This window comes from Rana temporaria, chromosome 7 (genome assembly GCF_905171775.1).
Source record: "Rana temporaria chromosome 7, aRanTem1.1, whole genome shotgun sequence".
NCBI classification, from domain to species: domain Eukaryota; kingdom Metazoa; phylum Chordata; class Amphibia; order Anura; family Ranidae; genus Rana; species Rana temporaria.
The window spans coordinates 141,247,553-141,261,461 of record NC_053495.1 but is presented as its reverse complement, the minus strand read 5'-3'; the positions used below and the strand labels follow the sequence as shown (position 1 = coordinate 141,261,461).

The following is a 13,909-nucleotide window of genomic DNA, read 5'->3' as shown; positions in this document are numbered from 1 at the left end:
GATCAATGACGTCACACGTCCAGCCTCGCCCCCCTACAGTTAGAAACACCGATGAGGTCACACTTAACCCCTTCAGTGCCCCCTAGTGGTTAACTCCCAAACTGCAATTGTCATTTTCACAGTAAACAATGCATTTTTAATGCATTTTTTGCTGTGAAAATGACAATGGTCCCAAAAATGTGTCAAAATTGTCCGATGTGTCCGCCATAATGTCACAGTAACGAAAAAAAATAAAAACGCTGATTGCCGCCATTAGTAGTAAAAAAAAATAATAATGCAATAAAAACTATCCCCTATTTTGTAAACGCTATAAATTTTGCACAAACCAATCGATAAACGCTCATTACGATTTTTTTTACCAAAAATAGGTAGAAGAATACATATCTGCCTAAACTGAGGAAAAATGTATATATTTTTTTTTTTTTTTGGGGGGATATTTTTGTTATAGCAAAAAGTAAAAAATATTGTCAGTTAAAGCGACGCAGTGCCGAATCGCAAAAACTGGTCAGGTCCTTTACCTGCCTAAAAGGTCCGGGTCTTAAGTGGTTAAGTATGAAAATTCTCGTACGACAGAACAAAAATTCAGGAGGATGATGAAATGTATTTTCATATGCAAATTGTAGTGATTGAACGATAATCGTACACATTTTTTTTTCGTGTTTGTCTCTCGAAAGTTGTGTACCATTGATCAGATTATCGTTCAATCGCTTCGAAAGCAACTTTTTTTGTACTATATTCTGATCGTGTGTACCCGGCTTAAGTCCATCTAGATGTCATCGCAGACTCAGAGATAGCCTGTTATACAGGAAAACACAGACTGCCATTGCAACCACCAAGGCAAAACAAGTATACAAAAGCATAGGTTCTGAATTTACTGGCAGCATACGTGTTCGGTGTTAAATTGGGATGGACGTGTGGTGATCAGTATGACAGCCAGGCAATTGCCATTAAAAGCCTGCATATTTCCTTACAAAATGTAATAAAAAAATATGAAAGTCCTTCTTCCAAATATATTAATAAAATGCATACTAATATAAACTATAAAATAAATACTAAACTTGCTTCTTCACTGGAAGATACAAATGACATACTGAAACAGGCTTGAGATTATTCTCTGGTAATCGGTGTCATTAAAAATACTTAATCATAGTGAAACCTTGGCTAAATATATTTACAATCTAGCCCTACATTATACATACTAAAATGCACATACTAATTTCAAGTTCCCTTGAATGATTCAAGACTTGCAGAAGTTTACCGGGGGCATAGTTAAACAATTTTAGCACCCCAAAATGGTGCTAAAGAAGCATCAAGCAGGGCCTGTAAAAGCTATAAATGGGTCACATTAGAACAAGGTTTAAGAGAGTAGGCAAAAAGTTTTTTTTTAGAGAAAAGTTACTACATTGGCTAAAAAGATTAAACAAAATTATATTGAAATTTCTGTAAACTGGTAACGATCAAGTCTATGTTGCCACCGATTACAAGCTAGGAGGTAGACAAATGTATGCTTACTCCATCTGAGATTATACATTAGCGTTTCTCAACAGGAAGCAATGTTGCTAACGAAGTGGTAAATTCAGTGTTAATGAGTGGCTTCACTGTTACCACCTCAGAGGTAAAACCTTACATGCTTCATCCATCTGTTCTGGTGTTAGAGGTTTCAAGAAAGAACAGACGCTTCCCATTTAAAACAAGTTTACTGGTGCCCCTGAACAGCAGGGTGACAAACTATAGTAATCCTGAGATCTCTGAAAAAAATCTGAGACCTGCATAACTACGGCACACTTTAAAAAAAAAAAAAAAAAAAAAATTCAATAAAAATATGTAAAATTTATAAATACTTTGCAACGGCTAGCAACTATTTTCATATCATAAAATTACACCACTTCCACAACTATTGTATTAATTTTGTATATTATTTTAAAGTATATTCACCTGTTTTGACAGCATTTTGTAAAATACATAGATAAAGATTTCAGAATGCTCTGGAGTACAAGCAGGCTGTGCTCCTAAGTTACATAGTTAGTCAGGTTGAAAAAAGACACAAGTCCATCCAGTTCAACCACAAAAAACAAAATAAAAAAACACAGTAAAATCCTATACACCCAACTCCATACCCACAGTTGATCCAGAGGAAGGCAAAAAACCCCAGCGGAGCATGATCCAATTTGCTACAGCAGGGGAAAAAATTCCTTCCTGATCCCCCGAGAGGCAATCGGATTTACCCTGGATCAACTATACCTACAAATCTTAGTACTCAGTTATATTCTGTACATTTAGGAAAGAATCCAGACCTTTCTTAAAGCAATCTACTGAGCTGGCCAGAACCACCTCTGGAGGGAGTCTGTTCCACATTTTCACAGCTCTTACTGTGAAAAAACCTTTCCGTATTTGGAGGTGAAATCTCTTTTCCTCTAGACGTAAAGAGTGCCCCCTAAGTAGAATGTAAAGATCCAAACTGACTACACCGAGATGGATGTGCTTCCATAATTGGCATGGTCAGTTTGAAAAAGGAAATCATAGACAGGCAGGAAGATCAGGTCTTTCTTATAAAAGGAAGCAATGCAAAGAGAACAGTATACGTTTTAATACAAATACATGGTAACAGACACACATTAAAAATATGAAATGTTGGGGTAAGACGCTAAGACTCCAAACCATTTACTGATGAACAATCAGGCATGCATAGCCCCTCCCCAGCTGTATTTTTTTTTGTAATAGATTAATATTTAGCAACCAATTGAAGCCAAAAGCTGTAGGCGCCCTTCTACCAGCCATAATCTGCCTGCAATGTATAGGAAAAAAAAAATTAAAAAAAATCAAGCATGTCACTGGATCGAAGTATATAGTAATCATTTCAGAAGAATGTTGATTATGCAGAGCTTTACAGGCGCTATTTTTAGCCCAAAAGTACCTAAAAAACGCCCCAGTGTGAAAAGGGTCTAACTGTGAATAGGCAAAGGGGATGCAGGCCAATGGATGTCCAAAGGCAGCCGCTGAACGACAAGGACACACGGGATGGAGTTCTGCCTATGTAAACAAGTCAGCGCTCCGTCCTGTCAGCAGGGATGTGTTGGATTTTGTTTCCCAGCAAAGTAGAGAATAAAGTCTATCACATCCCTTAGTAAAAACAATACATAGGGGTGCGGGGGTCTCACTGGTGGCGGGTTTATGCGGCCCTGTAGGGACACGTTCTGTGAGGTTTGTTGATTTGCCATGCAATACGTCTCTATGTGGTGAATGCACAGGACCCTGCCGTGCCCCCCCCCCCTATTGCCTTTTGTAGGTTTCCTTTTTACAAGTTTGTATTGATTTTCTCTTCGCCCATGTTGGGCTTAATAAAAACTTCATATTAGAAAAAAAAAAAAAAACAACAACAATACATAGTACACAAACACTGGTTTGGCACACATATAACCCTTCGATTGCCCTAACCCCTTTCCCAGCCAGCGTCATTAGTACAGTGGCAGTGCATATTTTTAAAAGCGATTATTGTATTAGCGTCACTGGTTTCCACAAAGTGTCAGTGCCATACTGTCAGCCTTGCAGATCGCCGCCATTACAAAATTATATATATAAAAATATAAAAGACGCCTTCAGTAACGTGATAAAATGCCAACTTGATGACAAAATGTATTTACTTTTTTAGTTTTCATATTAATTTTGAAGAAAGGAGATCTGCGTCTAACTAAATGTCTTAGAGTTTCTACTGTCCAAAAACGGGCCGATGTTGCAGATGTTTGCGCTGTCCTAGGAATTTAAATGCCTTCAGAAATGCATTGCCTGTTCGGCGAATAACGAACATTTGGGGTGTTCGCGGCAAATTCGAAAAGCCGTGCAACACCCTGTGAAAGTCAATAGGAGACATCTAAAGTGCTAATTTTAAAGGCTAAATATGCAAGTTATTGTCCTAAAAAGTGTTTGGGTACCTGGGTCCTGCCCCAGGGGACATATATCAACGCAAAAAAATTTCTAAAGGGAAAAAAAGTAATGTAACCACTTAACGACCCGCCCATAGACAAAATACGTCTACAGGGCGGTTCGTTAACTCTGGGAGGGCGTACATTGACGTCCTCCCAGAATCGCGCGCACATGGGAGTGTCCGTGACAGCCGGATCCAGAGGACCTGGCGCATCACGGATCACAGTAAATTGCCGCTGATAGCGGCCGTTTACCACATGATCGCTCCGTCCAACGACGGAGAGATCACATGTAAACAAACCGGCGTCATTTGATGACGCCGGTTCCTCCCTCCCCTCTCTGTACCGATCGGTTCAGGGTAAGAGGAGAGAGGGTGTCAGCAGCGCTGTGGGCTGGATCTGTGACTATCCAGCCATCAATGCAATACCCCCCCGACCAATACTCTGGAAAAAAAATGCGTTTTAACCACTTCCTGCCCGCCGGCCGTCATATGACGTCCTTGAATTTGTGCAGGGATATCTGAATGATGCCTGCAGCAACTGGCATCATTCGGATATCATCTTTTTCAGCCGGCGATTCTCTACACCATAGGAATGTTCATGGCGGCTGTTCCGCCTCTTGATCGTTCTTACAGGAGGGGAAAGGGGACATCACCCCCTCCCGTTGCCCTCCGGTGCTTCTTCCGACTCACGGCTACGATCGAAGCCAGGATCGTTTTTTTTTTTATTATTATTTCAGGCTTCCCAGCCTTATTGACCCCCATATCTCACTGTAAAGAGGACCTGTCATGCTATATTCCTATTACAAGGGATGTTTACATTCCTTGTAATAGGAATAAAAGTGATCAAAACATTTATTTTTGGGGAAAAACGTGTAAAATGAACAATAATAATTTTTTTTTTTTTAAAGCGCCCCTGTTCCCGTGTGCTCGTATACAGAAGTGAACGCACAGGCAAGTCCCGCCCACATATGAAAACTGTGTTCAAACCACACATGTGAGGTATCGTTGCGAACGTTGGAGCGAGAGCAATAATGTTGGCCCTAGACCTCTTCTCCAATTAAAAAGATGTAACCAGTAAAAATATTTAAAGAGTCACCTATGGGGATTTTTAAGTAGCAAAGTTTTTGCGCCACTCCACGAGCATGTACAATTTTGAAGGGTGACATGTTGGGTATCTATTTACTCGGCGTAACTTCGTCTTTCATATTATGCAAAAACATTGGGCTAACTTTAATGTTTTAAAAAAAAAAAAAAGAAGCACAAAACAGATTTAAAAAAAAAAAAAAAACACAACACGTTCGAAAAATTGCTGTGCAAATACTGTGCACGATAAAAAGTTGCAACAACCGCCATTGTATTCTCTAGGGTCTTTGCTAAAAAAGCATATATGTTTTGGGGTTCTATGTAATTTTCTAGCAAATAAATTATGATTTTTACATGTAGGAGAGGAATGTCAGAATTGCTCTGGGTGCTCCAGAACACCTGAAGGTGCTCCCTGCATGTTGGGTCTCTGAATGTGGCCAGGCTGTGTAAAAGTCTCACACATGTGGTATCGCCATACTCGGGAGGAATAGGAGAATGTGTTTTGGGGTGTATTTTGTGGTATGCTGTGTGTGAGAAATAACCTGCTAATATGACAATTTAGTGGAAAAAAAAAAAAAAAATCTTGATTTTGCAAAGAGTTGTGGGGAAAAAGTTACAACTTCAAAAAAACTCACAATGCCTCTTTCTAAATACCTTGGAATGTCTTCGTTCCAAAAAGGGGTCGTTTTGGGGGTATTTGTACTTTTCTGGCATGTTAGGGTCTCAAGAAATGAGATAGGTCATCAGTACTTCAGGTGTGATCAATTTTCAGATATTGGCACCATAGCTTGTGGACGCTATAACTTTCACAAAGCCCAAATAATATCCACCAATTTGTACTTATTTTTACCAAAGATATGTAGCAGTATAAATTTTGGCCAAAATTTATGAAGAAAAATTACAAAATTTGCTAAATTTTATAACAAACAAAAAAAAATTCATTTATTTTTTTACAGAATTTTCAGTCTTTTTTCTTTTATAGCGCAAAAAATAAAAAAACCAACGGTGATTACATACCACCAAAAGAAAGCTCCATTTGTGGGGAAAAAAGTACAAACATTTCATTTGGGTACAGTGTTGTTTGACTGAGTAATTGTCATTCAAAATGTGAGCACCAAAATCTGAAAATTGGTCTGGTTATTAAGGGGGTTTAAGTGCCCAGTTGTCAAGTGGTTAAAACCTCACGGCTATAATGAATTGTCGGCTCCCGGCAGTTCAAAGAGAATTCATTCATTAAAAAAAAAAAAAAAAGCGTGGGGTCCCCCCAAATTCAATTACCAGGCCCTTCAGGTCTGGTATGGATATTAAGGGGAACCCCGCCGTCAATTTAAAAAAAAATGACGTGGGGAACTCCAGCCCAAATAAAAAAAAAAGGCGTGGAGTTTCCCCAAAAATCCACACCAGACCCCTTATCCGAGCACGTAACCTGGCCGGCCGCAGAAAAGAGGGGTCGGACAGAGCGACCCACCCCCCTCCTGAACTATACCAGGCCACATACCCTCAACATGGGGAGGATGTTCCCATGTTGATGGGGACAAGGGCCTCATCCCCACACCCTTGCCCAGTGGTTGTGGGGGGTTTGTGGGCGGGTGGGCTTATACGAACCTGGAATACCCCTTTAACAAAGGGGACCCTCAGATCCTGGCCCCCCCCCCCTATGTGAATTGGTAATGGGGTACATTGTACCCCTACCATTTCACAAAGGAAGTGTAAATAGTTGTAAAAACACACACACACACACACACACACACACACACACCCCCCGTGGAAAAAAGTCCTTTATTAAATAGAAAAATAAATATATAATAATCCAGCGGTGGTAATCCACTCTCGGTCCCGGCTCCTCGCTCCAACGTTGTCAGTATCCAGCGACGGGTGATCTCCTTTCCGGTCCAGCGATGAGAAGATCGTCCGGGATCCAGAGCACAGCATCGCTGGCCGCCTGTCTCCATCGGAGACAGCCCGGTGAAAGATGCTGCTGAAGCTAGTGACATTTCTTATATAGGTGAGGTGGGGCCACCCGTCACGTGACCCTGTCCCCCTCTGACGCAACCTCCGCTACATCACTGGGGAAGCCCAGGCTTCCCCCTTGCGTCAGAGGGTGCGGGGTCACTTGACGGGTGGCCCTGCCTCACCAATATAAGAAATGTCACTATCTTCAGCAGCGTCATTCGCCGGGCTGTCTCCGGTGGAGACAGGCAGCTGGCGATGCTGCGCTCTGGATCCCGGACGATCTTCTCATCGCTGGACTCTAGGCTATGTGACCATGCACATCAGGCTTTTAGACAAGTATTTTAAGAGCGGTGTTTAAAGGCATAAAAAAAAAGTGTGGCATGTTGTAGCAGAAAAAAAATCAGCATATCCGGAGCATAAATTCATACACCAGTGTGCATGAGGCCTAAAAAAACGATTGTACCTACAATAGTGAATGAAGGTTTGTTTTAATAGGTCAAGAAGATACAAGAAGGTGCTTCCAAGTGTAGATTAGATCCTTTACTAGTCCGAAGTAGATTGGAGCAACACTGCCAGTGTTAGATGCATAAGCTCAAAACCAGAGGATACTTCCGCTCAGGAGCCAGTCACATGACCTCCCAGCGGACATCAGAGGGGAATATCAGTCACGTGACCGCACACTGGCGATATGAAAGAAGGTATTTATAGCTGCATGATTTAAATAAAAAACAAAAACAAAAGGGGCTGGCAGTAATTGTAATCACACAAACACATGTAATAGCGGCCTGAGGTAAGGGGCGGGGAGGAGATGGCTCACACACTAAGAAGGGGAGAGGGCAGAGACTCTGAACAGCAGGATGACGGAGGCACGTAAACTGACCACGGTATCAGGAATCAGCAGCCATTATTACTGTGGTCAGCACACACAGGGGGACACAGGAACAGGCAGGATCAACCAAGTATTTTACAGCATAGAAAAGGAGAAATAACACTGCAGTGTGATACAAAATAGGGAATGCACTGAATATAGTCTCACGGACTAGACGGAGCTAAACCAAGATAAAAGTGCTGTTGTCCTATACAATGCCACCCAAGAACCCTAAGGAAAGGGATCCCTGAGCCTCCCCTTTGTCAAAATGTGCTGAGGAAGCCAAGCTTGTGTCTCATGTAAATAAAACTCCACCACCATGGGCCATTTGATCCACAAAGTTGACACCAGCAAACCACTCACCCACACAACGCCATACACGCCGTCTGTCATCTTCCCTGTACAGTGAAAACTGTGATTCATCCATGAAGAGAACACCTCTCCAAAGTGGCAGACGCCATTGAATGTGAGCAGTTGCCCACTTAAGTCGGTTACTTCACTGAGACGGTTTCTGACAGTTTGTGCAGAAATGATTTGGTTATGCAAACCGATTGTTGCAGCAGCTGTCTGGGTGGCTTGCCTTAGACCAGGGGTGTCAAACTGGCGACCCTCCAGCTGTTCCGAAACTACAAGTCCCATCATGCCTCTGCCTGTGAAAGTCATGCTTGTAACTGTTAGCCTTGCAATGCCTCATGGGACTTGTAGTTTTGCAACAGCTGGAGGGCCGCCAGTTTGACACCCCTGCCTTAGACGATCTTGGAGGTAAAAAGATGCTGGATGTGGAGGTCCTGGGCTGGTGTGGTTACAAGTGGTCTGCGGTTGTGAGGCCGGTTGGATGTTCTGACAAATTCTCTGAAAACGCCTTTGGAGATGGCTTATGGTAGAGAAATGAACATTCAATTCAGGGGAAACCGCTCTGGTGGATATTCCTGCAGTCAGCATGCCAACTGCACACTCCCTCAAAACCTGCAGAATCTGTGACATTGTGCTGTGTGAAAAACTGCACATTTTAGAGTGGCCTTTTTATGTGGCCAGCCTAAGGCACACCTGTGCAATAATCATGCTGTCTAACCAGCATATTGATATGCCACATCTGTGAAGTGGATGGATCTTGGCCTGCTCACTCAGGGGCAGACTGACCATTGAGTCACTCGGACACTGCCCGAGGGCCCCATGCCACTAGGGGGCCCCCATCAGGGTTGCCAGGCTCAGTAAAACCAGGGACAGTATGTAAAAATCTATGTTTTTTTTACATCTGTCCCTGATATGTCCGAAACCGACATGCTTTTGATGTGAAAATCCAGAGATTTTCCTGGCGTGGTGGCCATTTGTAAGCCCAGGGGCCCCATAATCTTCTATTGCCTGGGGGGCCCCATGAGTTGTAAGTCCGCCCCTGTGCTCACTAACACAGATTTAGACAATATTTGAGAGAAATAGGCCTTTTGTGTACATAGAAAAAAAGTCGTAGATCTTTGCGTTCAGCTCATGATAAAAAGGGGCAAACACAAAAGTGTTGTATTTATAATTTTGCTCAGTATATATTATATATATATATATATATATATATATATATATATATATATATATATATATATATATATATATATATATATATATATATATATATATATATATATATATATATATATATATCTATATATATATCTATCTCCACGTTACCTGCTTATGTAACGGAGACCAGCTGCTTGCTAGACATTATTAGACCAGTTGATTTGTATCCTAAACTGAAAAACTAGATATTTAGAAAAAGCAACAAAAGGTCAAACACTTCCTAAAATGTGACAATCACTAAACACCCCAAGCTATTCTTATGCACAGGATTTTTAAAATTTGTATTTTTGAAAACTATCAGCACTTGATATAACACCCCTGTACTCTACATCTTGAGGTTACTACAAAAGAAATTAGGTGATAATTGCATATTAACATAATTATTCTATAATTCTTCCAAGCAAGCTTGTTAGACCACTTAGCGGCTGTGAAGGTAGAAGGCGTTTTACCCTAATGCATTCTGTGTGCAGCCACCCCTACCCCCCGCCAGCCCCACTTAAACTTAACGTGGAACTATTTTTTTTGTTATTTACCCATTTTGGATAGCGCAAGGGAGGGTTATAAACCCTGTACGATTAATATTTTTATTTTATTTTTCACCATCTGTGTCCCATAGGGAAACATGAAGCGAGTGGAAATCCCTGCAAATTAAGGAAATTTCTTGGGGACCCCTAGGTCTCCAGAACTAGTGTACCCATTGGAAGATTTCCCCTCTATTACTTTTCTGGGGACAACCCAAAATTTGGGGTTTTCTTTTACCTTCAATAATGGTAAACAAGACAAATACAGAGAATTAATCTCCCTAATGGGGGCACAGAAAGTAATAAAAACTGACAGGTGTTCTAATCCCTCTCACATAAGGCTTACCTGTAGGTATAAAGAATATCTCCTAAACCTGTACGGTTTAGGAGATATTCCCCTTGCAATGCGCCGCTGATTGCAGCGGCGCATGCGCGGGGGGAATCCACGGCGAAAGGACCGGCAGCGCCGGACCTTGCCGTCATCGCCGCTCCAGCCAATCACAGCGCTGGAGCGGCGATACCCGGAAGACACGCCGGAGCAAGATGATATCTCGCTCGGCGTGGACCAGGTAAGTGTTCTTCACCTCGTTCCGAGGTAAGTATTTCATAATCAGCCAGTATGCGGTGCATACTAGCTGATTATGCCTTTTGCCTTGCAGGTTTGAAAAAAAAAATGTTTATGCGGTTTACAACCGCTTTAATCCAGTGCTGTGCCCTAGAGTAGGGGCCCTCTCTGCTCTCCCACTCCTCACAGGGCAGATTGATAGCAGTGGGAGGCAATGGGGCCTGCTGTTGTCAATCAAATCCTGTAACAAGGGAGGTTTACATTCCTCGTGACAGCAATAAAACATTTTTTTTGTTTTTTTTAGACAGTATAAAAAAAACAAAAAAAAAACGCCCCATCCCTCCGCGCTCCAACGAAAACACATACAAAAGTCGCATCCTTCAATGTAAGCAGTGTTCAAATCACACGTGAGGTATCATTGCGACCGTTAGAGCGAGAGCAATAATTCGAGCACAAGACCTTCTCTGCAACTCTAAACAGGTAACCGTTAAAGCGCCGCCTCTGGAGATTTTAAAGTACCTAAGTTTGGAGCCATTCCAGGAGTGTGCGCCATTTTAAAGCATGACATGTTAGGTATTGATTTACTCAGTGTAACATCTTTCACATTATACAAAAAATTGGGCTAACTTTGGGGTTTTGTTTGTTTTTTACTTATTATTCATTGAAGTGTATTTTTTCCCCAAACAATTGTGTTTGAAAGACCACTTCGCAAATACAGTGTGAAAAAATATTTGAACGACCGCAATTGTATTCTGTAGGGTCTCCGCTAAAAAAAATATATATATATAAATGTTTGGGGGTTCCAAGTAATTTTCTAGCAAAAAAATACTGATTTTAACTTGTAAACAACATACGTCAGAAATAGGCCTGGTCTCGAAGTGGTTAAAGTGATTGTAAAATCTGATTTCTTTTCTACAAAAATTTAAGACATGCTATACCTACCTGCTATGTTGCAGTGGATTTGCACAGAGCAGCCCAGATCCTCTTCTTCTCAGGTCCCTCTTCTGTACTCCTGGCCCCTCCCTCCTGTTGAGTGCCCCCACAGCAAGCAGCTTGCTATGGTGGCACCCAAGCCAAGCTGCAGCTCCTTGTGTGTCGATTTCGTTCGCCCCTGCCCCCTCTCTCTCCTGATTGGATAACTCAATGACAGCAGCAGAAGCCAATGGTGCCACTGCTGTGTCTCAGCCAATCAGGAGGGAGAGAGCCGGACAGCTGAGACACTCAAGGACATCGCTGGACAGAGATGGGGCTCAGGCAAGTATTGTTGGGGGGGGGGGTGCCGAGGGGGGATGCTGCACACAGGTTTTGTTTTTATCTTCATGCATAGAATGCATGAAGATAAAAAAAAAACCTTCTGACTTTACAACCCCTTTAAAGTGGAGTTTCACCCCAAAAAATAAAAATGTCATTAATGTGCATGAAATAATATAAAAATATTTGGAGAAGTTTTTTTTTTTTTTACCTGAGTTGACAGCGCTGCGAGAATGACTGAATGTGCGAGATCGGGGAGAGAACGGGTGGTGCATGTTGGTTGCTCAGCAGAACCATATCCCGGAACTGGATGCTTGCGGGCTTCACATGCCCACAAGCAAAATGAAAACGGCCTGCACAGCTTTATCAAAGTTATTTTATGAGATGAAACCGGACATCAGGGGACAAATTTTACAGAAGACGTGTGTTACAATACCATTTTAAATGCTTATGAAAGGTTTAAAAAAAATTAACTATTGATTGTAGTTGAACTCCGCTTTCAAGCTTAAAGTGGTTGTTAACCCACTTATATTAAGAAATCCCATCTGCACTGTAATAAACCAGTAAATGTCCCTGTATTAGGTAAAAAATATGCTTATCTGTATGTATAAGGCTCCCAATGCTCAGCTGTCTCTTCGGGTCTCCTCTCTTTGGGACTTACAGTTCAAGTGGGTGGGGCCAAGCGCTGCCGCTGACGTCAGTCGGGGAGGAGGAGAGTGTGAAAGCTCCCAAGGCTAAGCTGACTCAGCTGAGCACTGGAAGCTGTGCTGTTATACATACAGATAAGCATATTTTTTTTATCTGTATGTATAACAGCCCCGCCCACTTGAACTGTAAGTCGGAAAGAGAGGCGACCCGAAGAGGAAGCTGAGCGCTGGGAGCCGTGCTGTTATACATACAGATAAGCATATTTTTTAACCTAACACAGGCACAGGGACATTTACTGGTTTATTAGAATGCAGATGGTATGCTTTTTAATGAAATGAGAGTGGGGGGGGGGGGGGTGGGGGGTGGTGCAGGCGCTGACACGCAGAGAGGGGAGGGGGGGAGGAGGAAAGATGAGACAATGACAGAAGAGCAGGGCTGCAGATGACGAAGGCACGCAAATGGACCACGATGTCAGGGGCTCAGCAGCTGTGCCATTGGCTCCCGCTGCTGCCAATTAAAGTCAGTTAGCCAATCAGAAGAGGGGGCAGGGACAAACCAAGGCTCTGTGTCTGAATGGACACACACAGCTGCAGCTCAGCTCAGGTGCCCCCAAAGCAAGCTTCTTGCTGTGGCGGCACTCAGCAGGAGGGAGGGGCCAGCAGTGCCAAAGAGGGACCTGAGAAGAGGAGGATTTGGGCTGCTCTATGCAAAATCACTGCACAGAACAGGTAGGTATAGCATATTCGTTATTTTTATAGAACAAAACAACAAAAATACAGACTTTACAAGGACTTTAACCTAAAGCTAGAACCATCTATCAACTACCCGAATAAAAATAAAAACAATTTACTAGATACGTTGCTCAACTGAGCTTAATATTCAAAAAATACCCAGTGCTTCAAAAAGTGTCATTAAACCCACATCATAGTAAAGTATCAATAAATGTTTTATTACACGCTGCTCATACCCAGTCACGGTGAGATCTGTTCTCTGTATTCTTCAAAAAATAAAAAAAAATACTGCTGCTCTCTACCTCCCAAATTCAGCTAGGGATTTTGCAGAGCAGTATTGGCAGCTCTGCACATGCTCAGTTTTCAATGTAGAAGAAAAGAAAGCTGGACGGCCGCACTCCTGTGCAATTTCTTTATTCAAGTGGCAGATACATCATAGCACAGCTATGAGTAAGTACCCGACCTTTGTGTGAAACACGCAAGCCGATACCTGTAGTTCACCTTTGTATCCAGCACTTGAATATAGAATTTGCACAGGAGTGTGGCCGCCCAGCCTTCTTTTCTTCCAAGTATCTGTTTGCATACAGGTCTTGCACCCTCCACGTAAAATTTGGAGTAGCAGTGTAAGAGAAACTGCCCTAGAGCGATGTACATATAATTTTTCAGTGCGTTTCTATGCTGAGAATTTCCTCCCCATCACATCTTAACTGCCAATGTGACTAGAGAGTCACACATCTGGTCGTATACACAGTGGTAAATCACAGCCCACTCACTCCTCTCCTCCATGCCCACTAA

At 42.3% G+C, this 13,909-nt stretch overlaps 1 protein-coding gene across 2 annotated transcripts in view; it reads right to left on the bottom strand.

Annotated features, from left to right (window-relative positions):
* Nucleotides 1-13,909, bottom strand: part of ZNF644 (zinc finger protein 644) — a 117,344-nt gene that overhangs the window by 38,405 nt on the left and 65,030 nt on the right. The window lies entirely within an intron of this gene.